This window comes from Abramis brama, assembly GCF_963993115.1.
Source record: "Abramis brama genome assembly, chromosome: 15".
Taxonomy (NCBI): domain Eukaryota; kingdom Metazoa; phylum Chordata; class Actinopteri; order Cypriniformes; family Leuciscidae; genus Abramis; species Abramis brama.
Window position 1 is genome coordinate 2,501,072 of NC_139977.1, and position 25,607 is coordinate 2,526,678.

The 25,607-nt window shown below is 40.9% G+C and overlaps 1 long non-coding RNA gene across 1 annotated transcript in view; it reads right to left on the reverse strand.

The window, feature by feature from the left end:
* The window catches only part of LOC311098213, a 28,597-nt gene extending 3,467 nt beyond the window's left edge, over positions 1–25,130 (reverse strand). Inside the window, exon 1 of the long non-coding RNA XR_014609404.1 lies at positions 24,678–25,130. This is a non-coding gene — a long non-coding RNA (uncharacterized lncRNA). The remainder of the gene's footprint in view (positions 1–24,677) is intronic.
* Between the last annotated feature and the right edge of the window lie 477 nt (positions 25,131–25,607).

A 25,607-nucleotide genomic window follows, 5' to 3' on the forward strand; every position in this document is an offset into this window, starting at 1 on the left:
TGCCAACTTTTGAGTTTAGCTTGGAGTGGGATTATGGAAGCATTCACCGAGACTCACGCCTATGGACTCACGCGATTGACACTTTTCACATGCTCTCACGCACAGAAAAATACGAGGCTGAATCCAGCTTCTTATTCGCAGCTTCTTACTGACGCTATCTGTTCCACCTTAAATGACGCGAAATTTCGTACGAGGTACCGTACCGCTCAGTGGAAACGAGCCATAAGTTGAGCGTCAATAACCGTGTTATTTTCTCTATTAAAACCGTGCAATTTTTCTATTTTTTGCGTTTTTTAAACGGATTGAACGGTTTTCAGAATAAAAGAATAATAAACGGTTTAAATGCAAATAACACTGATATATCAGCGAAAATGGACTGTAAAAATATAAAGGCACATAAATAATTAGGCTAGTATTCTTTAATAATTGTCATCAGCTCAATTTAGGGACCATGTGGTTTTTCTCTTATTTAGGGACCCTGTTTATGTTGTAGGCCTATCTATTTTCAGAAAAGAATAATACACTATTTTGAAAGGTAAATAACAAATAATAATGACATAAAATGACTGTAAAAAATATAATTAGGCCTACATCATTCTTTAATTATTGAAAATAACATAATTTGAATCTATTTAAAACATAAATTGAATACTTTATTTATTTTTTATTATTATTACAAATTAAAATTTCACAAGGTAACCAGAGATTATGCTCCAGCTTGGATCGGGAGCAGGACTCGGGACATCAGTACAACATCAAGAACTCACAAAGACTGAACTAGACACAGGGCTTATATACATAGGCAAACAAGCTAAACAAGATAACAAGGGGGTGTGGTTAATCAGAAACACCTAGGAAAACTAATAAGAAGAAAAACTACAAAGGACTACAAAACATGGCACAGGACATGACAAAAGTCCACACAAGACAAGGGGAACACAAGACAGGAATTATGACAATATGTATGCCTGTCGCAATTATTAAATAATCATCTGATCGTTTTGGATATCTTTAGTGACAATTACATATCTGTAATAGAAACTACTGTGTTTTAGAATATATTGCATAATACATAAGGATTTACTGTATGTTACAGTCTAAGCCTTATGAGTGTTGTATTTGTATTTTGTGTGTATCTGTTAGACATTGCCGAACAACAATAGGCATTGCTGAAAAGTCAGGGAAAAGGTTAGAGAAGTCAGAGAAACTCAAGATAAAAAAAGACATTAAAACTGTATACTGGTGCAGCATGCAACATTCTGTCATTAAAGGCTTTCAACTTATAAATTTCAAATTTAATCTACCTGCAAATTGCTGATGGTCAGGTGCGTCAGGCAGAAATGCTTTGCAGGTATTCGTACCTGTGCTTACAACTAGTTCATCTGGACTACTGCGAACAGTGCAGTTGACTACCAGGAAAGTCTGGTGGGCTGCCAGGGAAGACTGGCTGGCAGCAGGAAAGACTGCACCAGGGGTGGCGGGGCTAGTTACCCTACCGACACATCTGTGGAGCAATAAGCTTCAATGACACCCTAAAGTAACTACAAGCAAAACAAAGAGGAAACAGCCCGGCGGTCCACCGAGAGCCGAGAGAATATAACACGGTATTGATTGGCACGACAACGATGAATGAGCAGAGGATCCTACGAGAATGCAGCTGCGGGTGGTCCAAAATTACAACATATTTGCATCGCTTCTAAATGTGGAAGGGAAGATTTTCTTTTCAGTGATGGCAAAATGAATGACCATTTACCTCCTGGCAAATAATTATATCGACACCAGTTGCCAGAAGGCAGGTTTTCCAGGATTCCCGGGCTGCGTAGAGCATTCTGCTATGATTTGGGAACAGATTCAGTCAGCCAAGCGCAGTAAATCAGACCTCCATATGGTCTGGCTGGATCTCGCAAATGCCTATGGGTCTGTTCTCCACCAGCTTTTCAGTTTTGCACTCGACTTATTCCACGTCCCCCCAAGTATCCGCAGCCTCATTAATGGTTACTTTGATAACTTTCACGTTTTCCAAACTAAAGGTTTGGTGTTACCAATTCACCTTGTACCATCGCTTGATGTGGCCCCTCAAACTGTGTGACATCACCTTATCGGCAGTCCAGAAAATGGACTCAAAGGCTAACAACTACATTCGGAAGTGGCTGGGCCTTCCCTGATGTCTGTCAACTGCAGCCCTGTTTGGAAGAAACATCTTGAAGCTCCCAGTGAAATCCATCAGCTTGGGCTACAAGCTGGAGAAGGTGAGGCTGGTATTCAAGCTGAAAGACTCACAGGATCGGGCAGTGAAAAATACCAAGGCCCAAGTGCAAACTGGAAGGAAATGGAAAGCATTGCAGTCGGTACACCAGGCCATAACCCGCCTACAACACCATGAGGTCGTCGGATTGGTGCAACATGGCAGGGCAGGCCTTGGTTGGGGAAAATCACCTAAGATGTGGTCCAAAGCCTCAGACAGAGAGGAAAAAACTGGTGATCTCCGAGGTCGTGAGGGAGGAAGAGGAGGGCTACAAGATCAAAGCAGTGAGCCAGTGCCAGCAAGGGAGATGGACAACCTGGGAGGCTGCCATCGACAGGGTCGTGACGTTGGCCAATTTGTGGAGAATGCCTCAAGCAAGGCTGAGCTTCCTAATCAGGGCCAGGTACGACACCCTCCCAAGTCAGCTCAGAGGAGATCTCCCAGCTATGCTGTTCTGTACCCGTTTCACAGTATGTGTCTAAGTTAATTTTGTTCCGGAACTGCCATCTAGTGGACGTTAAAGAAACTACAGGTTTTTTATAGCAGGAAGTGCAGCTAGGCACATGGCTGATGCATGTTGCTCCATCTGAGTGTTTTTTCCGTGGATAATCCTCATCAATCCTTGCTTTTGGAAGTTTTGAAGAGCAATAGCTGTAAGTTTTCTTTATGTACTTGCTTTGGGTAACTCAAAAGTATATTTTGACATTAACATGTAAAGTTATTAGAAAGTGTAATTTAAGCATGTGACATGCTGTCTTAAGTTTTCAATGTAAATAGTAAATATTCTAGGAAATACACAAGAAATCTATTTTAATATGAAAATGTGTTTGATATCAACAGTATTACTGTATATTATTATTTGTGTTATTTGAAGCTATGTTTAGTCATGAGTATAATTGGAGATTGTATTTCTTTCTTTTAGTTTCACTCTGATCCATCGTAATGTTGTGACATCAAGATTTAATAAATGCTAGAACTTCAACTTGCATTTTTTGATTATAATGGATGGAGTTTAACTTGCTGTCAAACTTCGTAAAGATAATACATGAAGGGAGGACAGTATATATGCGGCCATCAGAACTCCAGCTTACAGCACACCCTGTCCAGCTGCAAAACTGCTCGAGCTGAGAGCTGATCTTGATCGCCAGCTGAAGTTCCCACAGCAGATCGACGTAACCTCCCTCTGGCCAGACATCGTGCTCTGGTCTGCTTTTGCAAGAACAGTCATTATGGTTGAACTGACTGTGTCATGGGAAGATGGTCTGGAGTCTGCTTTATGAGGAAGAAGGAGAATTATGCAGACCTTTCAGCTGCATGCACAGCGGCAGGGTGGAATACTTTCATCTGTCCAGTGGAAGTAGGCTGTCGAGACTTCACTGGAACCTCCACGCAACGGCTCCTGAAGTCTCTCTCTGTCAGAGGCGCCAGGGTGTCAAAGGCACTAAAAGATCTGGCTGAGGAGGCAGAGCAAGGGATCTTCTGGCTCCGGAGAAAGGACAAGGTGTGGACAAGGGGAAAGGAGGATCCTAGGGGTGGCTGCAGGGAGCGGTAGGGAGACGCCCCTGCCGTTGCTCCACCACCCGGAGATGTTCCGAGATTAAAGGAGCGAAACATCAACAATGGGTTGCTCCTGGCTGACAACTCAGCAGCCAGCCCAAACGGCACCGGCGGATGTGCGTCAGGCAGAAATGCTTTGCAGGTATTTGTACTTGTGCTAAAACACATGCTCTGGACTCCAGATGTTGCCATTGGGCCAGAAACTGCTGACCTGTGAGTATAAAGGGCAAAAAAAAAAAAAAAAAAAAAAAACCAGAATTGAGTGCCAAGTCATAGAAAGAGACTACTATAGTAGAATACTGGTAAGAGCCACATGTCAAGCATTAGGCATGATAACTGGTCTAGGATACAAGTGGATCCAACAATTCTGCAAATAGTTCATTCTCCGTGAAAAGTTCCAGTTGCCCTGACAGATATAATAATAGATGAATTACACAAAATATAAGACATGAGGGTCACTGCGAGACAAACAGTGCCAACCGACTGGGTCAGTAGCATGGTAACAATCATCAAGCCAAACAAAACTCACATAGTCTTGACCCACAGGATCTAAACACGAACACTATACACACTCATGGTAGAAGTATTTTTACAAGTATGAATTACTAAGTTTCTATTTAGCTTCCTGCTCATTTTATTAAATTCTGTCACAAATTAAATGATGCATTTTTCTTTAATGCTTCAAAGACTATTAAATTTCCCCTGTAGTCAATAATTGTATCCCTTAAAACTAATCTCTGATCACCAAAATAAATTTTTTTCCTTGAAAAAAATTATTCATGCCTTAAAATAGCTTGAATGTAACTCAACACCCTTGCCTCATTTAGTGTACGTGGTTCTATGAAAATGCAAATGAGCCCCACCTCCACTCACTCAGCTCAGAGATCCATCCTCTGTCTTTGGCTCACTGCAGTTTTAAGGAGAAAATAGCAATGGTGTTAACTTATGAATTTACGCATGGTTTGTCTTGAAGCATATTAAAAACACCACATAGACATATAAACAACATTAAAAGCTGGATTTTCAACACAGGTGGACTTTAACACTATAAACTTATGCCAAATTAGCACCCAAGTGGAAAGGGCCTTACCGAGTAATCAAGCAGATGGGTCCAATTAATTATCAAATAGTTTTGGAATCTACAGAGGAAGATGTTAGAGTTACTCACGTCTGTAATCTGAAACCATGCTACCCCACCGCTGCTGATTTGGAGTTATATAGTAAACAAAGACTCCAGGAAATCTTTCAAGAATCCTCAGATGAGGATACAGAATTCCGGGGATTTTAAAGCATATGACTCTCACAACCTTGAGGTTGTTTTTTTCCAGCAGGGTGGAATGTGACAATTTCGTGACGAACCCACACCTTTTAATTACTATCACATGAATGAAATGAAGTTGACCAATCAGGAGACAGACAAAGGATGACGCAGAGGGTATGAAAAGGAAGTGGTAAGGAAATGGAGGAAGGGGCGGTAAACGTAAAGGTAGCAGGGGACAGACAGCAGACAGTCATAGCTCACGGTTCTCTTCATTCATTGCATGAATCTTTCACCTGCTACTAAAGACTGTGTGGAAGTGAACATTACAAGTAACGCTATTGAGTCAAGTCAAGTCAAGTCCTGCGTGGAACTCCTCCAAACACACACTGTTTCGAGTTGGTACAGTCAACAGAGGGAACGAGCCAAAAGGGATTTAATCGCTGCCTGTTTTAAAGCCTTACTGTACCTCAGGTATTCACGCCAAATCAATTCCACTCAAGCCCGAAAGTCTTCCTCTGTGTTGTGCATTCACGTCAGTGACAAACGCACATAACGTTACACGCACACACACACACACACACAAACGAACATTCACAATTATTCACCCCAAATTCATTCAAGATACGCTCAGAGCGAGCGCTTTTGTTTTGTTCCTGTTTTTGTATGATTATTTTTGAGCGTGATGATTTGCATATGAGTGTAATAAGTGTGATATCTTGAGTTATATTTTGCAAATCATGGACTATTGATTACTGTGTGCCTACACCACACGACCTACATTCATCTTGATGTTACCAAAGGTAACATCAAGATGAATGAACTAGACAAGAAGATAACTGAACTTCAACTTGAAATGAACAGCTTCAAAACAATCAAGGTGGATATAGAAAGGCAAAGTGAGTCCTCATCTACAACCCCACCTAACATACCTGCTTCACCAATAGTAAGTCCTGCACATCTACTAACCTGCCATCAAAAGTGACCATTTAAGACTGACCTTTCCTACTTTTGGAAGATCATCTGATGACACAGACCCACTTCTATATCTAGCACAATGTCAAGACTTCCTAGCATTATACCCTCTTGCTGACATTGACATTTTAGCAACTTTTCGCACAGTCCTACATGGCACAGCACGAGACTGGTGGGAGGTCGCTAGATCTTCCATAACCACTTTTTTAATTTAAAACGGCATTTCTTTCTGCTTTTCTGTCAGAAGATTATGAAGATGAGTTGGCGGAACGAGTCCGTACCCGAACACAAGGAGAAAAGGAGACAATTCAAGATTTTGCTTTCACATACAGAGCCCTCTGCAAACGTTGGAAACCAACCTTGACAGAAACTGAGGTGGTTAAATTGATTATCAAAAAACATAAAACCTCACCTGGTCAGTCAGTTACGTAGTCGTGTCACAACAGTGGAAGAACTCGTAAAGTTGGGTCATCAACTGGAGAAGGACTACGAGCAACAACAGCAGTATTAAATTTGTGTGAGTAAACCATCATTCCCAGATGTGTCACAAAAGCCCACAAACAGAACTGCTGACAAACCCTCTTCTGTACGATCCTGGAGATGTAAAGGATATCACACACCTGGAAACGTCCACATTATTCATCCACTCCTGAGAATCCACAGCACCCACCTGGTAACAGAAGGGCATTTCAACCTCACAAACATGGCAGCCAACCAACCAGTAATGCTGTAACTGCTACAACCATACCTAAAATGAAAACAACTACAAAATTACCTTAATCTCCATCTCCAATCATTCCACCTCAGTTAGTAGTGCTTGTCTGCATTGGTGTTTGGGCAGGAAAAGCTATTGTGGACACAGGAGCAAGTTATACTATGGTGCAGGAGGAGGTGTGGAAAAAACTTACCCCACATGAGAAACTGCAACCTTGGACTTTGGGACCTTTGTATCTGGCAAATGGAGAAGCTGAAGTTCCTTTAGGATGGATACATCAACAAATTTATATACATGATCATTCTTTTACTTTACCCATTGCAGTCCTTTCTTCCAAGGCCCTCGCCTATTCAGTAGTTTTGGGTTTGGACTGACAATACTTTTAAGTCAAATCCAGGAGAACAACATTTGTTTCAACCTGGAAATACCAATGTGCCTGCAAGTAGCAAATCCCAACGACAAAGAAATGTAAGAAAGCTGCAGAGTCTGTCCTTACTAAGCGCTATACCTCCTCAATCTACACTCATGTTACCATCTCTTGAGAATACAGACTTAACTCTGATTGAAAAGGCTGTGAATGATGCCCACTTACCCCCTGATGGTAAACAGCAATTGCAGGAACTTCTGGAGATGAACACTCAAGTATGCACACTTCAACTTGGTCGTACTGATGTTCTGCAACATTATATCTACACAAGTCAGCAAGTACCCATTAAACAGAAACCTTACCGCATGTCTCCTGTCAAGCAAGCTCTGGTAAAAGAACAACTGGAAGGGATGCTTAAGACAGGAATTGTGGAACCATCACACTCGGGTTGGGCATCTCCAGTCATTCTTGTCCCCAAGAAAGATGGCAGCATGAGATTCTGCGTGGATTACAGGAAGTTAAATGCAGAGACATTGCAGAGATTCTCAATCACTTTCAGGGGCAGCAATTTTTTCCACAGTAGATCTCAACAGTGGTTATTGGCAAGTGGCCATGGACCCCTCAAGTAAACCAAAAACTGCCTTCATCACTCCTTCAGGACTTTTCCAATTTAACGTTATGCCTTTTGGGCTTAGGAACGCCCCCGCAACCTTCCAAACGTTAATGGAGACGGTATTTGGAAAATTGCGAGGAGAACTGTGTTTTGTCTACATAGATGATATAATCATCTATTCATCAGACCTAACTCAGCATCTACAAGACCTTCAGACTGTCTTCCATAAGCTACAAGAAGCAGGAATGACCATCAACTTGAAAAAAATTAAATTCTACATCCAAGAAATTTCATTCCTTGGCCATGTTGTGAACACTCAAGGTATTATGGCAGACCCAAGCAAAGTTGAGGCCATTCGGTCTTATCCAGTACCCACCTACCTCAAAGAGGTACAGCGGTTTCTTGGACTAGCCGGATGGTACCATCGATTTGTGCAGATTTTTTCACAAATTGCATAACCCATAAATGCTCTGAAAAAGAAAGGGAAAACTTTTCATTGGTCAGATCAATGTCAACAGGCATTTGAGCAGCTCAAGACATGTTTGTCTTCACCCCTCATTCTTAGTCATCCAAATCTGCAGCATCCTTTCACAGTATACACAGACGCTAGTGACATGGGTTTAGGAGCTGTGTTAACCCAAAGAAAAGAACAAGGAATGGAAGAAGTTATAGCTTATGCAAGCCGAAGCTTAAACCCAGCAAAATCGAACTACTCTGTCACAGAAAAAGAGTGTTTAGCAGTCATCTTGGCGTTAGAGAAGTGGCAACATTACCTTGAGTACAGAATGTTCACAGTTGTGACTGATCACTCTGCCCTTCAGTGGGTAATGTCCTCTACTAAAACCACTGGTCGTCTCATCCGATGGGCCCTGCATTTACAAAAGTTTGACTTTGTCATCGAAAACAGAAAAGGAAAACTAAATGCAGTGCCAGATGCCCTTTCCAGAATGTCCAACTTACCTGCATGCACCTTGTTCACTAGCCTGAACAACAAAGTAGACTTCCCAATTACTGCTATGGACCTATGGGAAGAACAACATAAGGATCCTTAAATTCAAAAGATTTTCAGAGGAATAGCAGAGAACAAGCAAGCTACCCCTGAACAATTTGAGATTGTTGAAGACAAGTTGTATCTCAAGACTCAACTGGACAAAGGACAAGTTCAGTACAGAATGTACTTACCTAAAAGCCTTAATCCTAAAATTCTTCAGCATTACCATTCACATCCTCTGAGTTGACATGGAGGTATTTTTAAAACCTACAAACGTCTACAGGATGTTGTCTTCTGGCCTAAGATGTGGACAGACAGACAAGAATTACGTTAAATGTTGTAAGAAGTGTCAAACCTACAAATATGACAATCGCAAACCTGCAGGCAGGCAAGTTACAAACTACCACCACACGTCCTATGGAAATGTTAGGAGTGGACATTAAGGGGTCCATTGCCCAGCAGCAGCCCACACCGTCACGAATACCTTCTAGTCTGTGTATATTATTTCTCTCGGTGGGTTGAAATGTTCCCAATGCGTAAAGCAAAAGCACAGACCATTGCTCTGATTCTCCGCAAGGAAATTCTTACCCGTTGGGGTGTGCCAGACTTCATATTATCCGATCAAGGAACCCAATTCGTCTCATCACTTTTCAGGGAATTGTGTTCAAAATGGAACATTGCACAAAAATTAACGACAGTGTTGTGTTTTCTGTGGAGTTCTGTCATTTGTGAAGTTTTGTTATTTCTTAATTACATGTTTAATTAAATGTTTACCTTAAACCAGAGCTACAAATGTTGCAAGTAACACTTATGGAGAAACGTTTGAGGTTTAGCAGCCCAATAGTGTAGTGCCTCTTTAAGAGAGGAGTGTGATGTGAGTACTGTACATGTGACCGGTGTTTACTACGTGAAAAGGAAGCACGAGATTCATTAAGTTTGTAATGAAAACCCTTTCAACCCGGTGTGCAGCCACTTGGTGAGCTCTCTTAATTTCAAATGTTTTCTTGTCTGCTTTTTATAATGTACGCTTCATGTTGTCTGCTCTCGCCATGCTATGTTGTTGTACTGTGTTTACGTCCGTTGCACGTTAAGATAACGCTATGCTCCAGTAGATTTAAGCAGTTTAATTAACTGATAAAGATAACGCTATGCTCTAATGTTATAAGTTGACGAGGTGGCGAAGCCGTGGGACATAAAACTAACATTTAGACTTATAACATTGCTATACCATACGTGTCCATCCGTGTTTACTTTCTTTAGCTTTATAAGTGTTTGATGAAGTATAAATCGCAGACCGGTATTTAACGTAAGTAACATACTTCCTGGTTTGCCGCGGGGCATTTTGGGAGCTGTAGTTTCCAGCTGTAGTTTCCTGCTTGCAGAAAAGTCTGCATGCATCTTGCATAGGTTTTTGGTAGGACTTGAGTATGGTGTATAATGTTTGAAATGTGAAGCGTGTACATGAAAATTATGAAATGATGATTATTATTATTATTATTATTATTATTATTATTATTATTATTATAGTATATTAACATTATTATATATTTGTATTTTGATTCATGTTATTTATTGTTGCTTATTGTTATTGGGCTGTTGAAGTAAAGAACTGGGGCTGTTTGTAGTATGCATATGAAAATTGAAACGTTGCATTTCTTATTTCAGGTTTATTACCTGGTTATCCTTTGTGAAAAAATAAACAAACAAATGTGGAATACCGAGTAATATCCTTTGTACACTGGGTTGCCCTTTCCGTGGGAAGAAAACGGAACAGACAGCATACCATCCACAAACGAACATGATGGAGAGAGTGAACCGCACCTTAAAATGTATGATTGCCTCTTACCTGGATGTAAACCGCAAAAAATGGGACCAGTACATACCTGAGCTCCATTTTGCTGTTAACTCTGCCATCTAAGATAGTATTGGAATGTCACCTGCAGAATTACAACTGGGCCGAAAGCTCCAAGGTCCAATGGACAAATTGTTTCGACCTCAGGGAAACAACCTCTCACCATCTGATCCATCTTATGATGTTGTAAACCACATAGCTCAACTAAAGGACAGAGCTAAAGAGAATTGCATACGAGGGAAAAAACGCCAACTGCGAAACTACAATAAAAACAGACGAGAAGTCTTGTCTGGCTGAGGAACTTTCCACAATCCAGCGCCCAACAAAGTTTCAGTGCCAAATTAGCACCCAAGTGGAAAGGGCCTTACCGAGTAATCAAGCAGATGGGTCCAATTAATTATCAAATAGTTTTGGAATCTACGGGCGAAGATGTTAGAGTTACTCACGTCTGTAATCTGAAACCATGCTACCCCACCGCTGCTGATTTGGATATGGTAAACAAAGACTCCAGGAAATCTTTCAAGAATCCTCAGATGAGGATACAGAATTCCGGGGATTTTAAAGCAAATGACTCTCACAACCTTGAGGTTGTTTTTTTCCAGCGGGGTGGAATGTGACAATTTCGTGACGAACCTGCACCTTTTAATTACTATCACATGAATGAAATGAAGTTGACCAATCAAGAGACAGACAAAGGATGACGCAGAGGGTATGAAAAGGAAGCGGTAAGGAAATGGAGGAAGGGGCGGTAAACGTAAAGGTAGCAGGGGACAGACAGCAGACAGTCATAGCTCACGGTTCTCTTCATTCATTGCATGAATCTTTCGTCTGCTACTAAAGATCTGCGTGGAAGTGAACATTACAAGTAACGCTAATGAGTCAAGTCAAGTCCTGCGTGGAACTCCTCCAAACACACACTGTTTCGAGATGGTACAGTCAACAGAGGGAACGAGCCAAAAGGGATTTAATCGCTGCATTTTTTGGAACCTTCAGACACCAGCTGCAGAGCGTTGCCTGTTCTAAAGCCTTACTGTACCTCAGGTATTCACTCCAAATCAATTCCACTCAAGCCCGAAAGTCTTCCTCTGTGGCGTTGTGCATTCACGTCAGTGACAAACGCACATAATGTTACACGCACACACACAAACGAACATTCACAATTATTCACCCCAAACTCATTCAAGATACGCTCAGAGCGAGCGCTTTTGTTTTGTTCCTGTTTTTGTATGATTATTTTTGAGCGTGACGATTTGCATATGAGTGTAATAAGTGTGATATCTTGAGTTATATTTTGCAAATCATGGACTATTGATTACTGCAAGCCACCACAAGAATTACATCAAAGGCATTGTGATCCGTTAATGTACCAAACCTTTGTTGTGAGAAAATGTTATCGTTTATTTTATTTTTTTGTTGTTTTGTTAAAAGAATAATATAAATATTTACACTAAATCTTTCTTGTGGGATGTTTTGTGAAGGAGGTTATTGCATATACAATTTGTTTTTGTGTAACTGGTGGCTTGTGAGCTATCCTGGTATAAATTATTATGTGTGGTAGACTTTAATTCTACCTGGCGCCCGAATTAATTAATTTCAAATTTAAAAATCCTTTTGCAAGGGCGTGCCACCGTTACATGTTTCATGTCTGTCATGTGATCCCCTGTTCTAGTCATATGATCCAGCCATGTGGTCTATGTTGTCATGTTGTCATTGGTTCATTGTTTCATAGTTCACAGGTGTCCCTTGTCTTGTCCTTGTGTATTTAAACCCTTGTGTTTGCTTTGTTCCTCGTCAAGTACTGTTTCCTGTTACCACTGTTGGTTAGTGTTCCATGTTTATGTTTTGAGTTCATGCCATGACATGACATGCCATGCCTTTGTTTTATGTTTGACCCCGTTCTGTTGACGAGGAACAAGGCAAGCATGAGGGTTTCAATACACAAGGAATAATGACAAGACAAGGGACACCTGTGAACAATGAAACAATGAACCAATGACAACATGACAACACAAATTATAAAGCTCAGTTCAAAGTAAAGGTAGAGTTAGAAAGGTTATTCCTCCCCTTACTTAGGTTAGTCTTCCCCTTACTTTAGCTGGAAGAATACATTCTGTGAAAATGACAATTCTTCCCAAGTTCCTTTATTTGTTTCAGTCCCTACCGTTTTTTGTTTTGTTTTTTGTTTTCCCCCAAAATCCTTTTCTGTTCAATTAATCAAACTATATCCTTATTCATTTTGGAAAATAAGATCCCCAAAGTTAACAAACATATTCTTGTGATGCAGGTGGTTTAGGCCTCCCAAGTTTTACTCATTATTACTGGGCATTTTGGCTTCATTGCCCAGAAACAAATTGGTGTTTAATTGAAGCACAAACATGTCACTCTTCCTCTCTCCCTGCTTTAGTGTATTCTTCCCTATCTTTGAAAGCTTCTCGATTCACATCTTAACCCTGTAGTACTTTCTACTCTGTTGTATTACACATTTATAAAATGTTACATCTAGATTCCAATACAATAGTATATAAACTGAGAAAGTGCTGTACACTGTGTTTTACATTTTGAGGCATAGGTGATGAGATTCAAAGAAGATTAAGTCAAGCAACCCAGGTGTCTGACATTAACCTTTTGTCTTTATGCACCTCCTGAACAGTGTCATTGTCCCAAGTTAAGCTATGATAATGTGAAGGTATGGGTGATACTGTCAGGCTGATTGGAATAGCATCTATGCATTTGAATGACACTGTTATGCTGATGAGATCAGGGCTGGAGGAATTCCGGTAACAAGCTGAATCCTGTACTTAATTTACATGCTTTGTTCATAGTGTCTCCACCTCTATGTTCTCTATGTAAATAGACCCCCCCCCCATTCTGCCCTAGACAGACTTGATGACTGCACCGACAGCTCGTGTTCTCAATAAAGAATCCTGCTGAAGAAACAACCAAGTCTCCTGGTCTTCGCTTCTGAGTTTCCTACAACTCTTAAGATCTTTAATCAGTTTCGTTTTCACTATAAATTTACATGAGCGTCAGTTTTGGGTCCTATTTACAAAAATAATTTATTCGCTCCCTGCACACTAGACTCACATTTAGACAGTGGGTAACTTCCGGGTTAATAGGCATCAATGATTTACCTCTGCGGATTGTTTGACCTCCCACAAAGCTATCTTTTTAGAAATCTCCAGATTCGTAATTTTGTTAAGAACAAATTTCCACCCTTCCCTGATTTTCCTCCTACCTTGCACTTAGATAGTCTTACTCTCAATTTTAATAATAAAGGATTGATTTCCATATTATATTCCCAGCTCATGTCTTTGAAAGGGTTAAATAAAATGAAATCCAGATGGGAAAATGAACTTGGAATAAAGTTGTCTGAGGCTTTTTGGGGGGAGGCGCTTAAAAAGGTCCACTCATCATCATCCTCTGTTAGGTTAGAGCTCATACAATTTTAAGTGCTTCACAGGGTTCACTTAAGCAAGGAATGGTTAGCGAGAATATATCCCGGGTTAGATGCAGCCTGTGATAGATGCTCTTTCTCCCCAGCCAGTCTGACACATACATTTTGGTCTTGCTCCTCTCTGAATAATTACTGGCCATTGGTTTTTAAAACTCAGTTAAGCCCTTGTGGTGACACTGCAGCCTTGTTCTTCAATAGCTATTTTTGGAACTCCCAGTGACACTATAACCATTACCTTAACTGCAACCCAGAGGGACATCATTGCTTATACTTCTTTATTATGTATGTAAACACATAATTAAGTCTTATCATGCAATTTACAGTGTCAATACGTAATTACGTGTTTACACAACAGTTTCACACATTTTTGGCCCCTTTGGCCTTCCATAAAGAAAGTGTCCGACTTCACGTCTCCATTTTCAGCTCCTCCCCACATGTACGCGACAACTCTTGCCGATCAGTTACATCCAGCCGCAGCCGATGTCTGGCTCACCACACACACTCACGATATGAGCAGCGAGATGGACCTAAATTGCCTAATGTTTGTGGAATTCTCTTCCTTAGGTATCCATACACCTTCAGCATGTCTCCACTGGCTTGCAATAGCCTAATCTCCCTGCGCCATATCGTCCACAAGAGATGCCAGAGCAAACGCAGCAGTTCTGGGCAGCGCTTATAAACGTTTTATGAAAAGCTTAGTTCCAGTCCTTGATTCTGATTGGTCTATATTATTGTGACTAAAACACAGCTATGGCCACTTCACCCATCACTACACAACACCCCTAGCAACCACTCTTAGCAACGTAAACATATGTTTGTTCTCATTGATATTGCTCATTGAAGCTTATAGAGTAGAGTATTGTGAGAGATTAAGTGTGTGTACCTGCATTTACAGTAGATATAACATTTTCCTTCAGGTCAGTCCTATATTTGTAATAAAATATCCGTTTGAATGTCCACTGCGATTGTCCTTTTAACAGTTAAGGGGTTTTCCAGTGCCGTGACATGCTAGTCATTTATCAGTTACGTCTTGTTTCTCTGTGTTCACAACTTTCAGTCCTTTCAATATAAAAGTCTTCTCTACTGACTGACTCACTCATGAAGTCTTTGCCTCCATCTAATGGCGAAATAATTTAACTTCTGTTGCTGCTCACGGTCAGGGACTATTTTTCCAGCGGAAGGAAGGCTTTTAGTGATTTTACTTCATAAAAGTTGCATTGATACATATTTTTTGGCTTTAATATTTGTATTGTGTGGTAACCGTTTTACAAAAGCAATAAGTTACTCTAGGCTAGTGCTGTATAGTGAATGAGTGAATAAGTCACGACTGACTCCACTCTTCGCGTCGTGCCTAACAACGCCCTTCAGCTGACAACGCCCTTCAGCTGACAACGCCCTCGTGACTTATTCACGATACAGCACAGCCTCTTGTACCTTATTGCTTACATAAGGCACTCCCCTTGGCCCTGCGGCTGAACTGGTTGTCACTGCCCTCACCACCACTTCTTTCCAGCTTGGCTCCTTCATGTTGAAGTCTACCTTACCTTAGTGGCTTGAGAAGGGCTTTTTGTTGTCCCAGGTCCAGCTCCCTATTGGGATCAAGCAAGGTGTCATAAAGGAAGTGATCTACTTCCTCCTTGGTGCATGAGAGATGTCCACTTAGCTTCCAAGCAGTTCTTTTGTGAAGCCGAAGGGGTTGGCAATAAATTTCACTTCTTCCTTCCCCGTCTCCTGTGCCACTCTGTTCTTCTCAAGGTCAGGAGCTTCTTCCTAATTAAGTTGCGGAGCTCAATAAGCGGTGGCTTCTCCTCCTCCTCTGCAGTCTTGTAATGCTCTTTGAGAGTCCGATCGCAGTTGATGAATTCTCTCTGCTCTCCAGTTCTTGGTGTATGGAGTTTTGATGATTTTCTCATCCTCTTAACTGAACCGCTCAGCTCCGTAACTTACAATGACTGTAGTCAGGGCTTAAAGGCGACTGTCAGCAACACCCTTCCACATATTTCATGTTATTCGGGTAAAAACTTCTCTAAAGTGCTGCCACTCCCTATTCTTGCTGGCTGCAGGTGAGTACTGGTACTTGTGAGTACTTGTTGGTAATAAACATTACCATAACATTACATAAACTAGGTCAGCCTGAACCGGGAACACTTCCTTGAACACCTGATGTACTGGTTACATCATAAGAAGAATGGCATTTATGCTAATGTTAGTCTTTCTGTTTAACCCAAGGCTTACTGTAGTCAGCCGTATCCAGGCCGTATCCAGATCAGATGAAGGACCTGCACCTAGACACGACCACAACGCATGATGTAGTCAGCCGTATCCGGGCCGTATCCAGATCAGATGAAGGACCTGCGCCTAGACACGACCACAAAGCATGATGTAGTCAGCCGTATCCGGGCCGTATCCAGATCAGATGGAGGACCTGCTCCTAGACACGACCGCAACGCATGATGTAGTCAGCCGGATCCGGGCCGTATCCAGATCAGATGGAGGACCTGCACCTAGACACGACCACAACGCATGATGTAGTCAGCCGTATCCGGGCCGTATCCAGATCAGATGGAGGACCTGCACCTAGACACGACCACAACGCATGATGTAGTCAGCCGTATCAGGGCCGTATCCAGATCAGATGGAGGACCTGCACCTGGACACGACCACAACGCATGATGTAGTCAGCCATATCCGGGCCGTATCCAGATCAGATGGAGGACCTGCACCTCGACACGACCACAACGCATGATGTAGTCAGCCGTATTCGGGCCGTATCCAGATCAGATGGAGGACCTGCACCTCGACACTTCAGACACTTCATACACTCCACTTCCTGCTCAGCTACTGTTCGGACGCTCTTGCTTACTGCTCCGCGCTTTGCTCTATCGCTTTTACATTTTATCTCCTTTTTTTTTTCTTTTTTTTTTTCTTTATTTTATTTCCTTTTATCACCTAATTTTAACTTCAGCAAATCAGCACAGTGCTCATACGACAAAGTTTGGATTACTACAAAAACGTCTATAAGAATTCTTTTACCCGACCAGCCTACATTCCGGGAAAGGAAAACACAACTGCCTCAAGGATAAGAGAAAATGCCTCTTCTGGAATCTACTTGCTGCACCAACTGCCACAGACTTTTACAAAGGATTGCAGTTCTTGAAACAAAGTTACTTACGGGACCACCAAACCAGACGGAGCACACAACAGAGCTTTGTCATGGACACCCTCAGCATACCGGTGAGTCCCATGAAACTAGTGCTCCCCGACAGGTAGAGAAACAAGCCGATCAACTTACTAATCGATGGCACAAACAGGGAGCGAGACCCAAAGGCACTCGAGACATCAGATTGTCACGAGCGTCACATATTACTGCAGTAGCATCCTCTACCCCAGATACAGCTCTGACAAGGATTGCAAACACTGGTCTCCTACCACCGCCTATACATCTTGAGAACAGATTTGAAGTACTAAGGAATGTAAATGAGGAATCCCCAAACGTGATGAATGTGATCGAACACAGACTGAATGGGCCAGTAGCTAACACTGATGCTAACTGGCGCTCAAGGTCGAGCAGACAGCGGCACTCAGCTCAGAGCGCAGCCGAGCCCAGGACTCTGATAGTGGGGGACTCCATAATCAGAAACATTAGCAGCAGGGATACAACTACGTGCTGCCTTCCACAAGCAACAACTTCTGATATAAACAGGGAACTTCAGAACATTCTGATGAAACATAAGACTGCAAATCGACTCATCATTCATGTGGGGAAGAATGATATTCATAAAGAGCAGTCAGAACTCCTTAAGAAGGATTTCCATGAACTTTTTGAAACACTTAAAAGACTGAAAGTTCAAACATTCATCAGTGGACCTCTCCCAGCAAGAGGAACAAACAGGTTTTCACGGTTACTTGGGCTTAATACATGGCTGCAAAAAACCTGCAATATAAAAGGAGTGAACTTCATTGATAATTTCAATCTTTTCTGGAGTCAGAGACAACTGTTTCATCGGGATGGCCATCACCCAAACAAACTTGGTTCAAGAGTGTTAAAGGACAATATCTACTTCTCCCTCAATCATCCTTCTGCAGTTTGTGCCAATCCACTCAATCTGAACAGCACACACACACCTGGACACAGTATGAATGACCACGGGACTTCACTTCAGCAGCAAAATGGACATGATAACACCACTCCGCCAAAACAACCTCTGCTCACGGACACAATCTCAGCTGAGCCCTGCCCACAGAGCTCACCACAGACAGACATATCAGAACTGCTTGAAGATTCAGCACCCAAGGATGACTTCCTGGAAAACAGCCAGGGAAGCCAGGACAGCATATCACAGCCTCCGATAACAACAGAGCAACAGCCCCTCTCACCAGACACTTTTTCCCTCTCTCCAGCATCGCCACTTCTGTGCTTCTCACAGAAAATGGAAGAACTGGTGTATGCTGGAACCAGACTATCCCACTCTTTTGCTGCAAGCCCCCAGATACCAACCAAAAAAAGACAGGCACCATTACCACCAAAGCCTGCGGGCCCAGCTCGCCCTCCCCCTCCTCCTGTGAGAGCTCTTCGGCCTCTGCCACAACGCCAGGGCCCACACCCTCCTCCATCTGCTCGAGGTGAACCAAAAACAACTGATACCAGCTCTCAGTGATATGTGTCGGGTCCCCGTTTTGATAACAGTGACTTTCTCAAATGTTTACAGAACAAGTGGGAACCCAGTGTGCCTGTATCTTTCGCTATTGCTGTTCTATTACAAGATAGAAAGTCTAAGGCCTTCAATAGCCGTACAGCAAACCTAACTAATCTGGTGCCTATTACACGTCAAACTAATATTGCTGTGGGGAAAAGTAAGTCTGTTAAGTTAGCACTCTTTAACATCCGCTCACTTAAAAATAAATCACTCCTAGTCAACGACTTAAAGGAGACATATCATGCTTTTAAATCGTTCCTTTTTACATATAAATCATCCATTTGTAGTCTATATAAAGCGGAACTGCAATGCTTGGGTCTGAATTCCTCATTATTATAGCTCCACAGGCCCCTTTTCTACCCCTTTTCTGATGTGCGTCTGAGAGCAACTCATTTTGGTGCGGTCTCTTTAAATACAATTGAGACACTTCATACCCCGCCCCCTCTCCAGGTTGTAGCGGTGACACTCGGTTCAACTCCACCCCGTTCGGCCATTTTTGTAGTTTGATAGCAGAGATGAGATTATCTAGCGGCACAGAAACGTTTTATTCACACGTTATTAACAAAATGTCAACAACGGAAGACTTGTCCAGCCAGCCTTACATGTTCGAGCCAGAGTCGGAGCCGGAGCGAGATGAAAATGAAGACGACGAACCTGCAGAACAACGTCTTCATATGGATGTATCGCAATGGTGTGTTACTGTATTTACACATGAAACTTTGGTCTTCCGACCTTTTACCACCGTGTCGATTTATTTTGATTAATATGTGCGAGGGAGAGAGAGCAAGAGAGCGTCTAGTTTGGAGACGGTGAAGTCTTGTTTACACTTTCGCCTGGCTCCGAAGAGAGAGAGTGTGCCCGCGCGCAACCGGGGTCTCTCTCTCTGCTCGTTCTTTCAGTTAAACATGCACCCTGTCCTATTTTTTACAGTCTATGGCCCTGTCACAGGCGCGGCAGTTCATCTACATTAGACGGTGTAATGAAGCGTGTGGGTTACTACATCCAACAACCGAACATTTTAACTTACCCTCTCGTAACTTTGCATCCTTTAGCTTGGACTACAAAACTGCAGCGAGAAATAAAAATGGCGGATTGCTCGAAGTGTTGGGCCGGAAGTCAATGTCCTTATTTGGCAGTTCCGCTGCAAATACTGTGACGTAGTAGTTCAAAAAACGTCATAGATAACAGAAAAATCGGAACAGGTTGAAAAATATGACCAAAACAGAATATAAAGATATCAACGAAGCACCTGAAGAGAATAATTTTTTCTGTACTTCTAAACACTCCAATTATACAACAAAATGCATTTAAGGGCTAAAAAAGTGGATTTAGCATGATATGTCCCCTTTAATAACCACAAACAGTCTGGATTTTATGCTTCTAAATGAAACCTGGCTAGAAGACAGCTGCAGTGCAACAATCCTCAATGAAGCAGCCCCTCCTAACTTTACTTTTATGAGTGTCTGCAGAGCTGTTAAGAGAGGTGGGGGTCTAGCTGCTCTTTTTAAAGATATCTATCAATGTAAGCAAATATCATTTGGGAATTACTTGTCTTTCAAATATCTGGGTATTGTGTTAAAAGGTGCTCCACGCATTTTACTTATCATTATTTACAGGCCTCCAAAATACTCTCTAGCCTTTGCTGAGGACTTTACAGAACTGTTATCAACAATTACCTCAGAGTTTGACTGTTTTGCCATTGCTAGAGATTTTAACATCCACATAGATAGTGCAGAGAACAATATGGCAAAAGAAATCAAAAGTGTTTTAAAAACTTTTGATCTGACTCAGCATATAAATGGACCCACACACAATCGTGGACACACTCTAGATTTACTTATCAGTAAGGGTCTAAACATTTCATCAATTGTTATTAAGGATGTAGCACTGTCTGATCATTTCTGTATTTTCTTTGATATATTGATCTCTCCTGCCACTGAAGCTAGATCTGTGTCTGTCAAGAAGAGATGCTTAAATGAGAACACTAGTGTACTATTTATGAAGGCTATATCCTTAACACCAAGCATATCTGCAGACTCTGTTGATTTTCTCCTTGATTCTTTTAACTCAAAAGTTAAAAGTCTAATTGATGATATTGCTCCTGTGAAAGTCAGGAAGAAGAGTGGCAGACAAAAAGCACCTTGGAGAAACTCAACAGCAGTGCAAAATATGAAAAGACAATGCAGAAAAGTAGAGCGCATGTGGCGGAAGACAAAACTTGTAGTCCATTATAACATCTACAAAGACAGCATCCATGCTTTCAATATGGAACTAGGCAAAGCTAGACAGACTTTCTTCTCAAATATTATAAACAGTAATTTAAACAACACACGCACTCTTTTTGCTACAGCAGAGAGACTGACAAACCCCCCAAGCCAGATTCCCAGTGAAATGCTCTCAGACAACAAGTGCAGTGAGTTTGCTTCTTTCTTCTCTGAGAAAATCAATAATATCAGAAATGTGATCAGCACATCCTTGAGTTGCCCTGGGGTTAGACAGGAGAGAAAGTAGTTACTACCCTTACGAAAAAGAAGTTTATTCAAGTGTTCTATTAGTATACTTCTTTTAAACTAAAAATAAGAAAGTATACTTTCAGTCTACTTTTTATATACTTCTCGGAAATATACTTTATGTACTTCTCAGAAATATACTTCAAATTGCACTTAAGTATACTTGACTTATACTGACAGAAAAGTCTAAGTATATTTGGCCTATACTTGTTGATCGAGATATACTTAAAAGTATAATTAAGTATTCTAAGTATTCTTGGCTTGTACTTGTGTTTACTATTTTGATTGAGTAGCTTATTAAATACTTTTTTAAAAACATAATATTACATACCGTCTTATAAACTAACATGTTCAGCTTTATATAGTAACAAACTGTCGGGTGGAATAGTTTATAGAGTAAATAAAATAAGCATGGAAAATAAGTTTATTCAAGTGTTATATTAGTATACTTCTTTTCAACTAAAAAGAAGAAAGCATACTTTCAGTCTACATTTTTATATACTTCTCAAAAATATACTTAATTACACTTAAGTGTATTTGACTTATACTGAGAGAAAAGTCCAAGTATATTTGGCCTATACTTGTACTCAATCTTTTGATCGAGAAGATATACTTTAAATTTTAATTATTCAAAGTATACTTGGCTTGTAGTTGTGTTAACTCTTTTGATCGAGTAGCCTATTAAATATACTTTTTTTTACATCGTTTTTCATATACAGTCTTATGATACTTTGTTTGAAAATATTGATTAAAATGTTGATATAAAACAGATATGTTTCTAATTCTGCGTATCTGGATTTTTGTGTAGGCTAGTCCACTGGTAGTGTACATATTTACTTTAAACTTTTCCCCACCATTGACTGAATTTTCCAGCTATCCATGTTTTCACTGGTATATGGTAGGGGGCGCTATGACACATCTTCTAGTACAGAATCTCTGGATCAAAACACAGGAGAAGAAGAAGCTGAAGCATGTGATAGAAGATTGCTCACTCAAATGTAAAATAATGTGATATCAAACATTAAACAGCTTGTAAATCAAAACTGCTTAATGTTTCCAAATGAAATGAAGCGTAGGCCTAACCCATGAAGAGAAAACGACTGTGAAGCTTTGGGGGTGTTGGACTCGATCTACTCCACCTGTGTTTTGATCATCGTTCTGGATCTGATCAAGGCATAGTCTTTGACAAAAGACTCTTTTACTCTTTTAGTGTACTCTCAGTAAACTTGTAGTGTAAAACTACTAAACTAGTAGTTTACTGAGAGTACACTAAAAGAGTAAAAATAATATATAAATGGTAAACTATAAGCATGATGTTAAGTTCACTTAAAGAAAACTTGTAGTATAAAACTACTAAACTAGTAGTTTACTGAGAGTATACTTCAAAGTTTCTACAAGTATTAAAATAGTAAACTACTAGTATACTCATAAGTTCACTTGCAGTACAAATGAGAAACATAATTATGAACTAGTTGTGCACTTAAAGTTTACTACTGTTACACTTATAGTACACTTAAATATATACTTTTATATACTTCAAGTGGGCCAATTTAGTCCCAAGCGGTATTAAAATAGTACACTTACAAGTTTACTACTAGTACATATTGACATTAGTATACTTACTACATAAAGTATACTTAAAAATATACTTGAACATTACTCAAGTATACTTCATAAAATGAACTTGAAGTATACTTTTTTTTCGTAAGGGTATGTATGACTTCAAAGAAATTGATGGCAAAATTTTGGAAGAAACCGTACAGCACCTTAAAACATCAACCTGCGCTCTTGACACACTTCCCACATCTTTTTTCAAAAGTGTGTTAAACAGTTTAAAAGCAGATCTTCTAGAAGTGGTAAATGCCTCACTTCTCTCTGGGAGTTTTCCAAACTCCCTGAAAACTGCAGTTGTCAAGCCCCTCCTGAAAAAGAACAATCTGGATAAGAACATATTAAGCAACTATAGGCCGATCTCAAATCTTACTTTCATAGGCAAGATCATTGAAAAAGTTGTCTTCAATCAGCTGAACAAATTCTTATGCTCGAATGGATACTTTGACAATTTTCAATCTGGTTTCTGACCGCACCACAGCACAGAGACAGCGCTCATAAAGATAATAAACGATATTCGCTTAAATACTGATTCAGGCAAATTATCAGTGCTTGTACTACTCGACCTCAGTGCTGCATTTGACACTGTCGATCATAACATACTTCTTGACAGGCTGGAGAACTGGGTGGGGCTTTCTGGGATAGTCCTAAAATGGTTCAGGTCATACTTAGATGGGAGAGGTTATTATGTGAGTATAGGAGATCATAAGTCTGAGTGGACATCCATGACATGCGGAGTCCCTCAAGGCTCAATTCTTGCGCCACTCCTGTTCAACCTGTATATGCTCCCAATGAGCCAAATAATGAGAAAGAACCAAATTGCTTACCACAGCTATGCAGACGACACACAGCTCTACTTAGCCCTATCGCCTAACGATTACAGCCCCATTGACTCCCTGTGCCAATGCATTGATGAAGTCAACAGTTGGATGTGTCAAAACTTTCTTCAGTTAAACAGACAAAACTGAAGTCATTGCGTTTGGAAGCAAAGATGAAGTTCTCAAGGTGAACGCATACCTTCACTCTAGGGGTCAAACAACTAAAAATCAAGTCAGGAATCTCGGTGTGACACTAGAGTCAGACCTTAGTTTCAGTAGTTATGTCAAAGCAATAACTAAATCAGCATACTACCATCTGAAAAATATTGCAAGAATTAGATGCTTTGTTTCCAGACAAGACTTAGAGAAACTTGTGCATGCTTTCATCACCAGCAGGGTGGATTATTGTAATGGACTCCTCACTGGCCTTCCCAAAAAGACCATAAGACAGTTGCAGCTCATACAGAACGCTGCCGCCAGGATTCTGAGCAGAGCCAGAAAATATGAACATATCACACCAGTCCTCAGGTCTTTACACTGGCTCCCAGTTAAATTTAGGATTGATTTTAAAGTATTATTACTGGTATATAAATCATTCAATGGCCTAGGACCTCAATACATTGCAGATATGCTCACTGAATATAAACCCAACAGATCACTCAGATCATTAGGATCATATCAGCTAGAAATACCAAGGGTTCACTCAAAGCATGGCGAGTCCGCTTTTAGCTATTATGCCAGCCGCAGCTGGAACCAGCTTCCAGAGGAGATCAGACGTGCTCCTACAGTAGTCACTTTCAAATCCAGACTCAAAACACTTCTGTTTAGCTATGCATTTAATGAATGAGCACTGTGCCAATGTTCGTCCGACTGTTTGTACTGTACTGTATTTTATTTTCTTATTTTTCTAAACTGTTTTAATTATTTTAATTTCTTTTTATTATTTTAATTTCTTCTATGTAAAGCACTTTGAATTGCCATTGTGTATGAAATGTGCTATATAAATAAACTTGCCTTGCCTTGCCTTGCCTTGCCTCGACACCACCACAACGCATTCCTGAAGTGTCATCAGAGGTTGTGTCAACTAGACTCTCCCCTGTGAAGGCCTCATTGACACGACAGCCATCGGCACTGATCCTCAACAAACCCGTCTCCATGCTGGCGTGATGACTCTGATCTTCAACCAGATGGAACTGGATAATATTCTGAATGTTCCGATCCAATCCAATCTGACTTCTGACCTGTAATGCTCCCTGAATCATTATCATACACTGTTTGTTCGCTGGCCAGTGGAGAACTGAGTGACTGAGTTTCTCCACAGCGGCTATATATATAAATGAACTAAATTAATAACCATTTTACAATAGAAATGAACCATCACTGAACTTACTTAAGCTGGACTACGACGCTATTTTCTTCTAGATCTATAATAGCCATCGCCATCTTGGCAGCGCGTCACTCCCGGATAAACAAAATGGGCAGCGAGGCGGATTAGCTGAGGTCACGTGACGCTAACACTAACAGACAGCAAAATGGTAAATGGACTGCATTTATATAGCGCTTTCACAGACCAATGGCCACCAAAGCGCTTTACATATAGCCTCACATTCACCCATTCACTCACTCATTAATACACCGACGGCGGTGTCAGCCATGCAAGGCGCCATCCAGCTCGTCGGGAGCAGCTGGGGTTAGGTGTCTTGCTCATGGACACCTCGACACTTGGTCAGGTGGAACCAGGGATTGAACCAGATTTTCAGCATAATGCAAACAGTATGAAAAACAAAGTTCATGAAACAAAAATGTCATGTCTTTTCCCTGGTGTAAATGTCAGATACATAGATCATAACATAACATTCATAACAGAGATACAAAACATCTTTACTCATTATGAAAAGTAAATATTTTTCTTACACAATCGGCATGTACAGTATGTGTGTACTT